The sequence below is a fragment of the Elaeis guineensis genome, chromosome 11 (assembly GCF_000442705.2).
Source record: "Elaeis guineensis isolate ETL-2024a chromosome 11, EG11, whole genome shotgun sequence".
Taxonomy (NCBI): domain Eukaryota; kingdom Viridiplantae; phylum Streptophyta; class Magnoliopsida; order Arecales; family Arecaceae; genus Elaeis; species Elaeis guineensis.
Window position 1 is genome coordinate 17,141,104 of NC_026003.2, and position 16,806 is coordinate 17,157,909.

General features: G+C 42.5%; 1 pseudogene; it reads right to left on the reverse strand.

Moving 5' to 3' along the window:
* Positions 1-14,560, reverse strand: part of LOC140850821 (probable serine/threonine-protein kinase PBL21) — a 20,770-nt pseudogene extending 6,210 nt beyond the window's left edge.
* Between the last annotated feature and the right edge of the window lie 2,246 nt (positions 14,561-16,806).

The window sequence follows — 16,806 nt, forward strand, 5'->3', positions numbered from 1 at the left end:
CTCGACTCTTGATCATAAGAAGGCTCCGTCCGGACTCCTACGAAAATCGAACTCCATCTCCGACCTCAACTGCAGGCAAGCTCCGTCCGGGCTCTTACGGGAGCCGGACTCCTCCAACTTTGGCTGTAAGCAAACTTCGTCCGGACTCCTACGGGAGCCGAGCTTCATCCTCGACTTCGAACGATGGTAAGCTCTGCCCGGACTCCCACGGGAGCCGAATTTTGCCTGGCTTCAATTACAGGTAGACCCCGTTCGAACTCCCACGGGAGCCAGACCTCGCCCCGACTTCACCTGCGAAAGCCGAACTCCCGCAGCCTCAAAAAAAAAAAAAAAAAAAAAAAAAAAAGAGAGAGGAGAAGGGAATACAACAATAACAACAGTAAAGGAAAAAGTTCGGCAGACAACGATTCGATGCAAAGTACAGACGAGGTAACAAAATTACCTTCTCATTTTTCGACTAACAAGATGTACGTTACAAGACCCGTAAGGCCAGGAAAAAATACATTATTACAAGACTCGAGAACACGGCTTGGAAGGGATACACCGGAGGCTACTTCAAGCTGCAAACTTCTCTTTCCGTTTCTGTCCTTCCCAGCTGCATTTTCCAGTGCGCGTGACAAGCCTATCGGCTCTCGCCCCCGCCTTGTTCCGCTCCACCTCCGAAATCCCAACCCTAGGAGGAAAAGGATGGGATAGATTCCAGGGGGCAGTAGGGGCAACGGCAGCGACGACGACGACCTGTTTCAAGAACAACCGGAGTTACCCTGGAGGCGGCAATGGCACCGGAGATATGCGCCATCACCGAATGCTCCATGACAACCACCGTCCTAAGTGTTCCGGCAAGGTCGGCATGCGCTACTTCCACCATCCCCACAACAAGTTTCACTGCCCCACCATCGGCGCCGACCGCTTCTGATCCCTCGGCCCCGACGACATCAAGGATCCCGCCATAGCTTGTGACGACAGCTCTGCGCTCTTGACCGGTGTCACCCCGTCCTGCTACTCCGAAATTCTCAGACAGAACACCTTCACCGGTTATCCCCGTTATTAAACCCCTGTTGTTGAAGGAATTCTCCCTCGAGCCCCCTTTAAAGCGACGGGAACCCTCAGCGGCAGCTCAACAACCGAAGAACTCGCAGACTGTTGTTCTCCTCCTTGCGCTCTTCCAAGTCCATGGCATCCTCTTGAGATTGGCCTCCAGGGCGGAGGCCCTGACGGGGGAACCCCTTAGAGAGGAATCGGGGGGCTGGAGATGGCAGAGAGACGGCAAAGACCAGCGTGGAGGACGCTCGGAGTCGGAAGGGGCACCGCTGGAGTAGCTGAGTGGCTAAGCTCTCAGGCGAAAGAAAGATGTCGTCCTTTAGGCGAAGTAAGGCCCCTGGAGGAAGGGTGGGGGGTTTAAATAGGCAAAGGAGCCTGGCGCAATTATGGTGGCTGGTGCCCCTAGACCAACCAATGCCCACCACGTGTCCCACTCGCCGCGACCTGGAGTTGACCGTTCGCAAACTTTGATGGCACGACGCTTGGGATCACGTCCCGGTGGGAGTTCCGAAAAGACTCTTCGGGTCGCCCTAATCGGAAAAAGGCTCCAGCATGCGCGCATTAAATGCTAGCACATCTGAGGACGGTCGCGCGCGGACGTCAAGGGGAGAACTTCGGCTGCGACGATCTTTCTGTACTTCCTTCGTTCAAAATTCAAACTCGGAAGTAGGGGGACTGGTGTTGGATATAAAATACCCTCAGCCGAAGTTCCCAACGGGACTAACCCTCGCGAGTCTCCTCCAACTCCGACCGCAAGCAGACTCCGCCCGGACTCCTACGGGAGCCGGGCTCCGTCCCCAACTTCAACTGCAAGGAAGACTCCACCCGGACTCCTATGGGAGCCGGGCTCCGTCGCCAACTTCAACCGCTGGTAAGCTTCGTCCGGACTCCTACGGGAGCCGGACTTCGCCCCTGACTTTAATTGCAGGAAGACTCCGCCCGGACCCCTACAAGAGCCGGACCTCATCCCCGACTCCGGCTGCAGGCAGACCTCGTCCGGACTCCTACGGGAGTCGGACTCCGCCCACAACTTCAACTGCAAGGAAGACTCCGCCCGGACTCCTACGGGAGTCCGGCTCCGTCGCCAGCTTCAACTGCAAGCAAACTCCGCCCGGACTCCTACGGGAGCCGGGCTCCGTCGCCAACTTCAATCGCTGGTAAGCTTCGTCCGGACTCCTACGGGAGCCGGACTTCGCCCCTGACTTTAATTGCAGGAAGACTCTGCCCGGACCCCTACAGGAGCCGGGCCTCGTCCCCGACTCCGGCTGCAGGCAGACCTCGTCCGGACTCCTACGGGAGCCGGACTCCGCCCACAACTTCAACTGCAAGGAAGACTCCGCCCGGACTCCTACGGGAGCCGGGCTCCGTCGCCAGCTTCAACTGCAAGCAGACTCCGCCCGGACTCCTACGGGAGCCGGGCTCCGTCGCCAACTTCAACCGCTGGTAAGCTTCGTACGGACTCCTACGGGAGCCGGACTTCGTCCCTGACTTTAATTGCAGGAAGACTCCGCCCGGACCCCTACAGGAGCCGGGCCTCGTCCCCGACTCCGACAGCAGGCAGACCTCGTTCGGACTCCTACGGGAGCCGGACTCCGCCCACAACTTCAACTGCAAGGAAGACTCCATCCGGACTCCTACGGGAGCCGGGCTCCGTCGCCAGCTTCAACTGCAAGCAGACTCCGCCCGAACTCCTACGGGAGCCGGGCTCCGTCGCCAACTTCAACCGCTGGTAAGCTTCGTCCGGACTCCTACGGGAGCCGGACTTCGTCCCTGACTTTAATTGCAGGAAGACTCCGCCCGGACCCCTACAGGAGCCAGGCCTCGTCCCCGACTCCGGCTGCAGGCAGACCTCGTCCGGACTCCTACGGGAGCCGGACTCCGCCCACAACTTCAACTGCAAAAAGAACTCCGCCCGGACTCCTACGGGAGCCGGGCTCCGTCGCCAGCTTCAACTGCAAGCAGACTCCGCCCGGACTCCTACGGGAGCCGGGCTCCGTCGCCAACTTCAACCGCTGGTAAGCTTCGTCCGGACTCCTACGGGAGCCGGACTTCGCCCCTGACTTTAACTGCAGGAAGACTCCACCCGGACCCCTACAGGAGCCGGGCCTCGTCCCCGACTCCGGCTGCAGGCAGACATCGTCCGGACTCCTACGGGAGCCGAACTCCGCCCACAACTTCAACTGCAAGGAAGACTCCGCCCGGACTCCTACAGGAGCCGGGCTCCGTCGCCAGCTTCAACTGCAAGCAGACTCCGCCTGGACTCCTACGGGAGCTGGGCTCCGTCACCAACTTCAACTGCAGGAAGACTCCGTCCGGACTCCTACGGGAGCCGGGCTCCGTCGCCAACTTCAACCGCTGGTAAGCTTCGTCCGGACTCCTACGGGAGCTGGACTTTGACCCTGACTTTAATTGCAGGAAGACTCCGCCCGGACCCCTACGGGAGCCGGGCCTCGTCCCCGACTCCGGCTGCAGACAGACCTCGTCCGGACTCCTACGGGAGCCGGACTCCGCCCACAACTCCGATCGCAAGCAGACTCCGCCCGGACTCCTACGAGAGCCGGGCTCCGTCCACAACTCCAACTGCTGGTAAGCGCCGACCGGACTCCTACGGAAGCCGGGCTTCGTCTCCAACTCCAACCGCAAGGAAGACTCCGCCCGGACTCCTACGGGAGCCGGACTCCGTCCACAACTCCAACTGCTGGCCACAGTAACAGATAACACTGCTCCACTCCCTGCGGCGGACCCTACGCAGCTCCATTACTTCCTGGCAGGCCGTACGAACGGCCACGATTCTGCTCCACTCCCTGCGGCGGACCCTACGCGGCTCCATTACTTTCTGGCAGGCCGTACTAACGGCCGCGATTCTGCTCCACCCCTTGCAGCGGATCCGGTGCGATTCCACCACTCCCTGACGAGTCACGACAACGGACGCCGCTCCACTCCCCGCAACTGATTCCATGTGGCGAGCTACGACGATAGCCACGATTCCGCTCCATTACCCTTTCGCAATAAATTCCTCCTGACTATGGGCGGCCCACTATCAGACGGTTACGAACGTCGCTATCAGTCTGTTGCACCCTCCGCCTATAAAAAGGGGACCCCAGATACGTTATTCTCTAAGCTCTCATTTTTACCTAGAAACTTTGCTAAAATTCTCGTTTGAGCACTCCATTCTTGTTGAGGCAGAGAACTGACTTGAGCGTCGGAGGATCTTGCCGGAGCAACTCCACCTCCGGTTTAGACTTCTTTTGCAGGTCCCGGCGGCGACCGTGACTCCCTCGACTCCAGCTTCTCCGGCGCAGGTGGATTTTTGCACCAACATTAGTCATGGCAAACAATGTCGGCCTAAGGACCTTATGGTTATAGATAGCATATGTGTGGTGGATATTGACAAAGCTATCCATACTTCATCTGCATCAAAACATACCAAGCCACAAATCAGTGTTCCACTTAATACCAAGCCACAAATCAGTGTTCCACTTATGCCTTCCTTCTACAGAGTTCACATTCAAGTGCATCATGATATGAAGCAACACATGAAGTACAAGAGACAGTATGTGCAAACCAGTCCTCCAATGGCCGATCTAAAATATTCATTAAGGTCTGAAGTTTTAGATCATATCCGAATTTGAGACTTAAGATATGAACTTTGAAGTATAAAAAAACTGCATATAAGGAACATGGAGATGCTCTCTAGCTGATGAACAACATGAGGCCAATATAAACCAAAAGGTGATGATCATGCTACCAGTACATAACACTCTTGCAGTAATAAAATAGTAGAGCATCCAAAATGTGAACCTAATACTAACAAGGATTTCTACAAGCCTGCCAAGCATTCTATGTGGAATTCATGAAAGGACAATAAAACATGAGTTCCTATTAGCATTACAATGATAAAAAAAAAAATTAGTTTGTCATTAGTTATGTGAAATCAAGGTAAACTTTTGTATGTTAAGAGAGTCAACACTTTAGCAAGAAATCTCTAATTTTCATGATACTATGTGTCTTACGAAGAATTATTGTCTATTTTTATCATGGATTGTTATTAAAGTAATGCTAATGAATCATTAGAGGATGTCTTATTAACTTAAACGTACTCAGAGTATTTAGCACATGAACCTACCATCTTTTTAAATTGAATGATACTTCTTTTTAAATTAAATGATACTATATATATCTTTAAATATTGATTCAGTGCATGAAACAACTTTTAACAGCATCAAGCTAACCTAACTTATCCAATTGGTACCCTTCTCCTGAGCAGATAGGTCCCAAGTTCAACTCAGGATGATAGTGGGTGTTATCTGAATGCTCACATGCAGATCCGAGACTCCATGTTGAACATGTATTCGAACAGGATACACATCAAATCAAGATTGATGGACTCGGTACTGAAAGTTGTGCTGGCTAGCCGATGGTATGGCTCAATATGGGTCCGTACCAGACTGGACCAGCATGAACCGATACAAAGAAGAAGGAAACTGGGAGGAAAAGACAGGGGAGGGGGAGGGAGAGAGAGGGTGGCCAGAAGGGATGCTAGCGGTGGCCACAGGCAGGCCGCCGGCGTGCTCAGATAGCCGCCAAGACCTTCGCTTCCTTCGCCAATCCTCGATCGAGAGAGAGATACAGAGAGGGGGGAAGGGAAAGAAAAGGAGGACGGGGAAGCCACCGAAAAGGCTATCGGAAGGCCTCTAGCTGGCCGTCGTAGCTGCTAGATGAAGCAATCACAGCATTAGGTGCTGTGAGTGTGAAACAGGGGCGATCGCCCCTATTCCATGAGATTTTTTAAAAAAATCCCGATTATAGTGAAGCCGGCAATAGGTTTGCTAGCTTTACTTAAGTGAAGTAGGCACACCGATTGCATACTTCACTTAAGTGAAGCCGGCACATCAATTGTCGGCTTCACTGTTTCTTAGATTTTTTTTAAAAAAATTTTAAAAATAATGAAGCCAGGCAATATGTTTTGCGGGCTTCACTTAAGCCGGCAAATCCATTGCCAGCTTCACTATTCGTCGTTATTTTTAAAAAAACGATGATGAATGAATAGGGATGGAAGCCCTTGTTCTGCAGTCGCGGCTCCGTCCGTAAGTTTTCTACCGTTCGGCGGCCATAGCAGCCACCCGACGCCCTCTGGCAGCATCTCCACTGGCTATGCCTCCCTCCAACACCGTCGCTTCCTCTCTCTTTCTCTCTCTTTATCTCTCAATTATAGTCCTATTGGGCAATACCAAGCCACGGAGGCCTCCGCAGCCCTTCGACGGCCTCAGTGGGCCATCGCCGGTCTCCGACAGTGTCGTGCCCTATCTCCGTCCCCTCCTCTCTCTCTTTTTCCCTCCCCCTCCTCCAGTGTGCCATTTTCCTCGGTCGAACCATCCCGATTTGCCACCGGGACGGTTCGGAATGCCCTGAACCGTCTGGTTCGAGATGGTTCGGTGAACCTTGCATCAGATACTTGGACACTTATTGATTTCTTTAATTGTGGCTTAAAAAAATTGTAAGGAATTGGACTCCGACAATAAGTTTGACCAACTACAATAAGCTTAGATGTGAAAATTTGTTCCTTCAAGAAATTGCTCCAGAATGTAGATATCAAAATAACTTTGTAAATATGTCACTTTCCTAAAATCCTTAAGTTAATAAGAAGTCTGGAAAAGAAACATGCATATGGGAAAATTTAACTTTTCTTTCTTGATACCTTTGGACAAAATAAATATTTAGTTAATTTTTTCCCATCCACAGAGGCAGAGCTAGATTTTATCTAAGAGAGGCCAATATAAAGCTACTTTAAGATGATAAAAAATTATTTAAAAATTATTCGTATTCAAAATGTGCAAATTGGTGTTAGTCTTTGTAATTCTATAATGGAATAATTGACAGTGCACTCTAGAAAGTAGAAACCTTAAAGTTTCTTTGTTCTATTCTATTTTATTTTTCAAAGAAGGTAATGGATTGCATCATGCAAAATATAGGCGAATGGTTGAATGAGAAAACAAAAGAGTTGTTTCATAGGTTCCATTTCTCAAAGTTCTCTAAACACATACATATGCAATTGTACTACAAATCTAGGACAACAAAAATATGAAATTTGGAACATTGAAAGAGATGCAATAGAAAGTTATAGGAATTCAACAGAAAGGAAAAAAAACCCTCATTAGTTGTTAACACTAGGTGTCACAACAAAAAAAATCTACTTTTTCTTCATTCATGAAACAGTTCAATTATGATGACTAAATTCCTAATCCAAAGAAAAGAAAGAACTCATTGATCTGGTGCCAATTGATTTTTCTCATAGAAGAGAAAGATTTCAAGCAGATAAATGCTTTAGATCTCATGAGGCAGCTCAAATACTCACCCAACAAACATGAACCAAATTTAAGGTTAAAGGAGGCCCCTCCTTTTTCAAAAGCATTGGATTACATTATAGGCCCAAAAGTAATTGAGCTCCTGACTTCATTAAGTGAAAAATATAATAACACATTAATAGGGTAGCCCCAATGTAGGACTTATGGGTTCCTTATAGCTTAAGGAATACAATATGAAACAGAATAACAAAAAGAAAAAGGAAAGAACCTCTTTGTAGAAAAAGGAAAGAACATTCTTGTAAGTAACGAAGAACCATCAAAGCTTAAAAATAAAGTTAACCAGTCCTTCTCTAAAGAGAATCACTACCATAAATGGAAAAAAAATGAAACGAAAGTTATAATCAAGGTTTGTCGTAAGGGTCGGTACCATACCATACCGATACCAAAATGTTACACAATCTCATACCATACCAACACTCTGTACACCTCACTATCTTGTATCATATGGTGTACCAATATTGTAATAGGATGGTACCAGCATGGGGTCTAGTATCGAGACAGCGAAGCTTGGTTATAGTTTTTATTTCAAGAAATATGGTGCAAGTGACACATTATGCATCTAAACCCAGAGCCTCTACACAAAACGCACACTGAGGAGATGCAAGATGATGCAATGTATTACGTTACAAAATTCAAATCCCATGAAACCCAATGTATAAATGCATCTAAAGCTCATCTTTAAGAAATAAAGCTTTGTACCTCTACATCTTAGCGACTTTAAACCAAGATTCACCATCTCGATTTCGGATTCCGTAGCTATACCATCCTGCTACAATGTTGGTATGCGATATGGTATGAGACAGCGAGGCATACTAAGTGTCGGTATGGTACAAGACTGCATACTGGTTCAATACCAGTGCGGTACGTTTGGTATGATATCGTACCGGTATCAACCAATATAGCGAACCTTGCTTTAAACTCTGCCAATCAACATATACACTCTTAATCAACCTCAAAGAACGTGGCCTCAAAAAATCAAGCAGAAATTACCGCAAAACAAAGTAGGTCAAATAACTCATTATAGAATAAGAAAAAAGAACAACTGGTCAAATTTATGTTTATGCATCACAGCCTTAATAAATATATTTGCATCAGAAAGAAATAGGGCACAAATGGCAAATTTCTTTTGTGGGCAGTCCACCTTCCAACACCTCAATCCTACCCTTCCAAGTTAAATGGAAACACTTGAGATGCATTTGAAAAGGAGACTAACCAGATCTACCCCCATGCATTTCTTTGCAAAGGTTATCACAAATTAAGTTTGTTCATTAACTTAAACAAAAAAAAGCTTTAAGCACCATATCACCAGCTAAATTTTGTGGATCCATCCATTGATCTATGATACTCTTATTGCTATAGAAGCACACACAGATGAGCGTTTCCCAGGATATTTTACAACCCTCATCTCATCTTATCCTCAAGTATCTCTCATTTAGCGAAACCATGATCCTTTTCCAAAAAAAGAAATATGTACCCATATCTTGTTATTTTATACATCTTGAATGTGCTATACATAAATAAGATTATAATCCAAGGAACCTCAATCCGGCAAATATGCAGAACAAATGTGTGGTGTACCATTAATTCAGTTGAAACACATGATGGGATTCAAAATGTCCTCAGTCTCATCCTGTTACCAAGTAATTTCTTTTATAAAATATCATGATCTTTGACTCTAAAAAGAAATACACAGTTCTGGCTTGTCATCTTAAACATGTATCTGACCATCATCATTCAGTTGAAACACATGATTCACAAAGACAATACACCAACAAAAGTGCATGGAGGATATGATATCATATGAGTAATAATGTGAAGAAATTCATCATATTATTACATTGGGAATTGAGTTCAAGTTGCTACAACTTTCTTTTTACTGTAAATATTATCTTAACACTATCTAGCACCATTTTAGGCATCCATTGAAGAAAAAATGCAGGCATGAAAAGCCAAGAGTTGGGTCAGATGCTAGACTAATGCACATATCTCCATCTTGGTGATGAAGGGAAGTTTCATAATTTCATGCATGTAAAATATTGATATCTAGCCAGTGATACAAGCTTCTATTTTCATTTCATTGTTATTTTTTATTAGGTAAGTGGCAAGATATGGATAGATTCAAGTACCTTTTACAGTTTTATTATCTATCCATTTTGAGGAATTTGGCACGTGTTTATGAAAAAAGGTGCACATGAGCATTATATTTGTGGAGCAGTTATTCTTGGGAAGTAACGCACCTCTAAGCATAGTCACGGTGGAACAAGAATTTACACCATGAGTTGGCATTAAGCCCATATCTCTTTATACTAATCATAGATGAGTTCACTGATATTGTCGAGGAAGATAGCCTACATTTTGTAGAATTTTATAGATATGGTGTCAATTGATGAGAAAGAAATGCTTAAGTAGAATTGATACAAGCATGAAATGATAAGGGCCAAAAATTCAATAGAACAAAAGGTTGGAAAAGGAAACAATATCAATAGACAGCAAAAGACAATGAGGCCTCTATCAAACTTGATAGCCTTATCAAAGTGATTACTCGGACCTATAAACAGAGGGATAAATCGTGACACATCAAATGTAAATAAAGTTTGGAAGAAAAATGGACTAGTGCTTTGGGATGATACATGACCAAAGTTTTAAGAGTCATAATTGTTCATTTCGAATGCTTGGCAAGCACCGTCAAACAAGGGTACACACTACCACATTGGTACTAGCACATATTTGTGCCATCTATAAGTCAAAGTTACTCAAGGTACACCGGTTCGTGATGATTGGTGCAATCAACACATTTGTCCTTCATATAACCAACAAATGCACCAATGACCAAGGTTCACTGAACCGGTACCAGCAGGCAAACTGGTACCACAATGCGTATCGATCAGCAATCAATTCGGCATGGTACAGATCCATAATGTACCATTTTGGGATCTACCAACAAAGAGAGAATGGATAGGGAGGGAGATGAGAAGAGAGAGAAAGAGAAAGAGAGAGGCAAGGAGGAAGATGGAGATGAAGGGATGGAAAGAGGGAGAGGAAGGGGGAAAAGAGAGGCTGAGAGAAAGGGATTGAGGGCTCAAAAGCCCTCGTTGAAACAAGGATCCTCTGTTTTGTTTCCAAACAAGGGATCCTTTTTTACTTTGTCGATTTCAAACTGAAATCTGCAAATGGTTTGTCAATTTTGAGCCTCCTCCCTCCCTCCCTCTCTCTCCCTCCCTTCCTCTCTCTTTTCCTCTCTCTCTTCCTCCCTCTTACTCCATTTCGAACTGAGATAATGAACCAAGCCAATAACCAACCAGTCTAGTTTTGTATGCCCCAAACCAGCTGATTCGGCCTGGTTCAACAGGCCTTGCCAATGGCTATAATAAGCATTCAATGCTTTATGGTTAGGATGTTGAGACGTGGAAAGAATCCAAGCTAACAAAATGAATCAGCAATAAACTCGATGGATGGACTATAATGTAAGAAACATGTATATTACAGATCAACAAGGCTTCCACCAGACTTGACTCATTTGCACCTTCATAACCTCTCCAAAAGGCGATCATTGTTTCTTCACATGAAATGTGAATCATTAAATCTAGAGGATGATAAGAACCAACACACGTCACCTTATAACTTGTGGATGGGAAGGTTCATCTACTTGCTCATATACCATTTCAGTCTATACAAAAGGTTCAGTAAGGGTGTGTTTTGTTAGCCATTAAAAAAGTATTTTTTTTGCTTTTTAATTTTTAAAAAGCAAAAATCAAAAAGCAATGTTTGGTAACACCATGAAAAGCAAAAAAAAAAATCAAAATAATCAATAATTGCTTTATATACAAAGCAAAAAAATTTGTTTTCCAAAATTTGCTTTTCTGCTTTTTTTGTTTCCGCACATCTAAAATGCCAAACGAAAAAGTAAAGAGCTCGAACCTTCTCCCTCGTCGAGCTCTTCACCTTCCCATCCCCTTCTCCCTTCCTTCCTAAATCCTTCTCCCTCATCGAGCTCTTCACCTATCGTCCCCAAACATTACTTTTTGCTTTATAGCAACGTAGTTACCAAATATACTTTTTACTTTATTGCTTTTACTCAATAGCAAAAATCAAAAAAGATAAAAAGTACTTTTTAAAAACCAAAAAGTGTAACCAAACGCACCCTAAGTGTAGTAACAGTATTAATGGAGCATGATTATTTTCAAAAAGAAATTGACTCCAAGACCTCTCCTAAATAAAGATGGCTTTGATGAGAGTCATGAAACTCCCAACCAGCATCCACTGATGGTTAAAATAGGCTCCAGAATGCAAGAGATCATTCTTCAATGAAGCTCATCAGATGGTTTTCCACACCTGATCTTTTTATTGCAGTACTATAAAAATGCCATGTATCCTCGACCCATAAGTGGAAACATTTGGGAGGCTTTAGTGCAAGGTCCAACAGCCACAATCAAATCTTTTGGCCAAAATATGTCAAGTTTGACAATATCAAGCCAAAATTAACCCTCAAAACTCAATTTCAGTCAGTTTAGCTTAGACCTAGACCAAGCTATTAACACCCCTATTTGGTTGTTGTTTATCATGATTTCGAGTTGAGCACTCGCAAGGTGCTAAATTGTGTCCCAAGAAAACATATTTGCAAGATTAAATTGGTATTGTGGGGATTTACAGCAAATTTTGAAGTACATCATGCTAAATTAGTAGAATTTTAGTAAAACATGTTTTCGAAATAGTTTATGTTGTTACTTTCTAAAAATAAGCAAAATCTTATAATCTTTGCATAGGTATCTTACGCTAATTCTGCTCAAATGTATGTAATTGGTGAGGATTCTTACCAAAAGAACTCATCAAAAGTTTACATAGTGTTTAATCTATTTTTTCAAACTTTACTTAGGTCTCTTATGCTAATTCCACTGGAACTATGTAATTGGTGCATAAGAATCTGATAAAAAAATTAAAACTAGAACTAGTGCCTAATCTATTTGTCTAATTTTTTCTTATTTTTGTTTGATTATCAAGAGATATTGTACATGCCGAGTTTATAATAGTTTTTAGCAGTTTCTTAGGAGGTGTGTCATATCATCAAAACTATACATAATATGCCCAAGGGATTAAAACAGTACAAAATAACACAAACTGATATCTAATATACCTGTTTTATTTTTTATGATGACTTGCATATTTTTCTTTCTTTTTATCATTTGTCTAGTTGAAACTCCAAACCCCAATTCCAATGAGGTGCTATTGCAGCATTGCTAATGGATGCCACTGAGGGAGTTGTGGTAGCAAAACAGTGTTATACTGCTTGATTAGTAGGTGGGAAATAGCATAATACGAATTATAGTGTATTAGCCCTTTTGAAAATGCTGCAGCTCTCTCTATTTCTTTATTCCTCTTTTTCTTTTCTTTTTTTTCTTTTTTGAGATTGGGGGGTGTAATATGGCACAATTACACTGCCCTTCCATCTATAAAAATTGTTTATTCTTTAGTCTTTATTGCCTTCCTCGTCCAGAAGGTTGTCAGGTATCTTGTCAGTCGCCTCCGCCTCCGGAGCATATTCTATTATCTTTGACCACACTAGATTCAAAAGGCATATAAAAATAAGAATAAATAGTAGAGGTCTTGTCTTGCCTCAAACATCGAATTTATTGACCAACGAGTTGATTAGAGGTGAACGAGCATTGTAATCTAACAGTTCTAAAACAACAGCAGTTCAAAAAGGCAATGGCCGAACAGAAGTTTAAAAAAGGGGGGAAAAATCAGGATAAGTATAACTACTTGAGCATATATACTAAAAGCCATCAATGGAGAAGCAGAGAAAAGAGAATATAGAGATGGCTCTGGAGAGCTTTCAGCCAGGAAATCCTACCAAATAATTGTTTTTCCAAGCTACCCAGTGGCATATATTCATAAACTAACAGCCTCTCATCCCCCTCTGCACAATATCCGATTAGGCTGACAAGATTCTCGTGCCGCAGCATGATCAGCATGAGAACTTCCACTAAGAATTCTTTACTCCCCTGGAGCCCATATGATTGAGCTGCTTAATGGCTACTACCTGTTCATCAAAAACCAATGGTTGATTCACAGATTGTACCGAGAAGTAATCTTTCCAGTAAAGAACTTGCCTCTCCGGAATCGAGGCGGCCTTTGAAGACCCTTCCGAAGCCCCCCTCGCCGATCAAATTGGCCACCTTGAAATTCTGGCTGGCCATCGCGAGATCTCGGAATGCGAAGCTCCGTGCACCGCTCTGAGATGCCTTCTGCCCACTCTCTGCCCAAGAACGAGAAAAATTCCCAAAACACAGAATCATAGAATAAACTGACCACAAAGTAATCGAAGGTGGAATGCCGTCATACCTGTGGAATCGACAGAAACGCAGGCATTCGATCTGGCGTCCGTACTGTCATCAATCCTGCTGTCGGTCTTGGTCTTCCTCCGGCGAGGGCCGAAACAAGAAAAGCAGCTCATCTATGGCTTCAATCCTAAACCCAACGGGAAATCTCCAACCCTAAACAATTCTCCCTCCAAATCGAACCCTAACCCTAATGATCTACGTTGCCCTCATCTCCCTTCTCTCTGCATCCCAACACGGCCAACCAAGAGAGCAAAACCCCATCCCACCACCACTCCCCATCCCCTCACACCCAAACAAAAGATCCCTTTTTTTTTTATAACGAACCAAACACTCCAAATGCTAACAAACAAAAGATTTGATGAAACTAAGCCCAGAAACAATCCACCACCAAATTCGCTCCAGCAAAAAAACAATCCTATCCACTCCTCGTGAAGGAGAATCACAGGATGTTAACCTCCTCCTCATATAAATAAAAATTAAAAACCAACGACAATTCCAAAACAGAGGTGAAACAGAGAGAAGGTGGGATCCAGCAGCTTTAATACCCGAAGCTGCGGGAAAGAAATAGGAAGGGTTTTAATCGTTCTTTCCTTTTCTTTTTTTTTTTTTCCACTTCGTTAAAATGGAATGTTTCTGTTTATAAAAAGATTTCCTATTATCCTCATCGTCTTTGCCTTTTCTTGGAAGCTCGAAGGCTTCTTTCTTCGTCATAACGTGGAGTGTGGGGGAAGAGGAGCCACCGATGGAAGGAGACTTTTTGGCGTCGTTTAACGTTTTTCTCCTCCCCGCCTTCTTTTCTTCGTACATCGCTCCTCCCTCGCCATTGAGTTTTTTTTTTTTTTTTTTCTTTTTTGTGTTCTCTCTCCTGCGCGCTCTGCGATGGTGGCCTTCGCGCATGGTAAGAATTAATGAGATGAGAGTGACGGGAGGGACCCCTCTCTGTCTCCGATTACAGTAGGAGCATCATGGAATAACGAACATTGATTTCAAAGCATTAATATCGGAGCTCACCTCATTAAATTTATAATTTGTCGATATCTGATTAATGGATTTAGTGCATTGGTGGAGATGGTGGCCCAGGAGACCAGGATTGGCGACTTAGTGTATTGGTGGGATGGTGGCCCAGGAGATCAGGATTGGTCCAGAGTGCACGCACCATATTGGGATACAGCGGCTGCTGGGATGAATATGCACTACTTTATCTCTGTTATTCACTCAACAAAGTCAAAGTCGGTTGGAAAATGAAATCCTAAGTGCTGACCCATCTACCGTAGAAGATGGAAGAATTTATTATCCCATGCTGTATTCCTACCGACTTTATCCATCAAGCACTTATCTCAAAGCATTGCTGCAAAATGAGTGATTATGATTATCGGTTTGTGTGGTCATATGATGTATGTAATGTTTCCTATAAAATAGTGAGAGATACATTGATGTGTTGGAGGGTGTGGCCATTTGTATGTATTTATTGATAGATAATTTTTTTAATTTTTATATAAGAAGGATCTTTTATTACAATACATTGTATAGCTGCATTTCAATGATATTAGTATGAGATTCATGCTATAAAGCAAATTTAATCAGAATATAGAAAGAATGGCCGAAATCATTCGAAAAGTATTTCTTTTAATTAAAACATAACTAGGACGTCATTTTGTCTTGGAAGACTTACATGGGCTTCAGCTTTTTTCAGGAGTTTTCTCTACATTTGTACTGAAAATTTAGAAATAAAAAATTTATTAGTACATTATATAATTATTAATATGTTATAATGGAATAAGATTGTTGGAATACAAAGAAAAGAAATTACGAAATAGCATTCGGTGATCCAAATGGGATCACCACGGTGATCTAAGATCACCGATGATTTGAATCCTACGATGATATGACCACGAGTGATCTAAGATCATGATTAAATATCCTTGAGTATCCATGAGTAACCTATTTGATATGCTATGAGAATCCAAGATTATTGATTATAAAATACCAAAACTATCCATAATATATTTTATAAAAATATATTTATTAATCATATATAATATATTATATAAAATCTATTAATTATTAATATATATTATATTTATTAATGTATTAATAATTAATAGATTTTATAAAAATATATTTATTAGTCTTATAAAGTATTAATCTTATAAAAATATAATAGAATTAATATTCTTATTTATACTTATAATATATTATTTATTAATATGAATATTTACTTTGATTAGAAAAATAAGATAAATAGAAGTAATATATTAAATATTTTTATTATATAAACATAAAGTATAATAAAATATTTTTACTCTAATTTAAAATTATCATTGAATTATAATATGATAATAATATGATTAATAATATGTTATAATGTAATATATATCATAAATATAATATATAATATCAAATATAATATATAATATCAAATATAATATAATATTATGTATACAATATTGATATAATATATTAACGATATATTGACATACCAATTTTTTGTTAGATTGAGGAATATTTTTGTCCTTATATTTCAGTCTAATATCACTTGAGGGTGGTCTTTGATTTCTGACCTCAAGAATAGATATCCCATCACTAGATTGGAGGGTGATTTAAAATCACCGTCATATAAGATTATTATGGTGTAGCCAAACGTGATAATCTCATCACCTCGACCCATATCCTCTTGATCTTGGGTGGATAACCCAATACCAAATGCCCCCTAAACTTTAAATTACCTAGAATGAAGCTTTTTTTCGGGTGGTGGTACTATGTACAATTAAAACAAATTAGTTTTCTAAAAAAATAATAAATGAAAAATAAGGTTTTCTAATAAAAGTTTGATACTGAATTGCACTAAGCGATCTTTTTGAAAGGGTGGTTTCCTAGAAGAGCTCAGAATGCATGTGTTTTTTGAGAGCTGCTATTAGTATCTTCTAGAATTTCTGATGAAGAAGCTCCAATATTTGAAGAAGTTTGGTGCATATTTTTCAATTGAAGGTTATCTTCTCAAAAAAAATTCATGATATTGAATTGCAGTTGTCGGTGTTGGAGTTCTGTGAACTAAATATGAC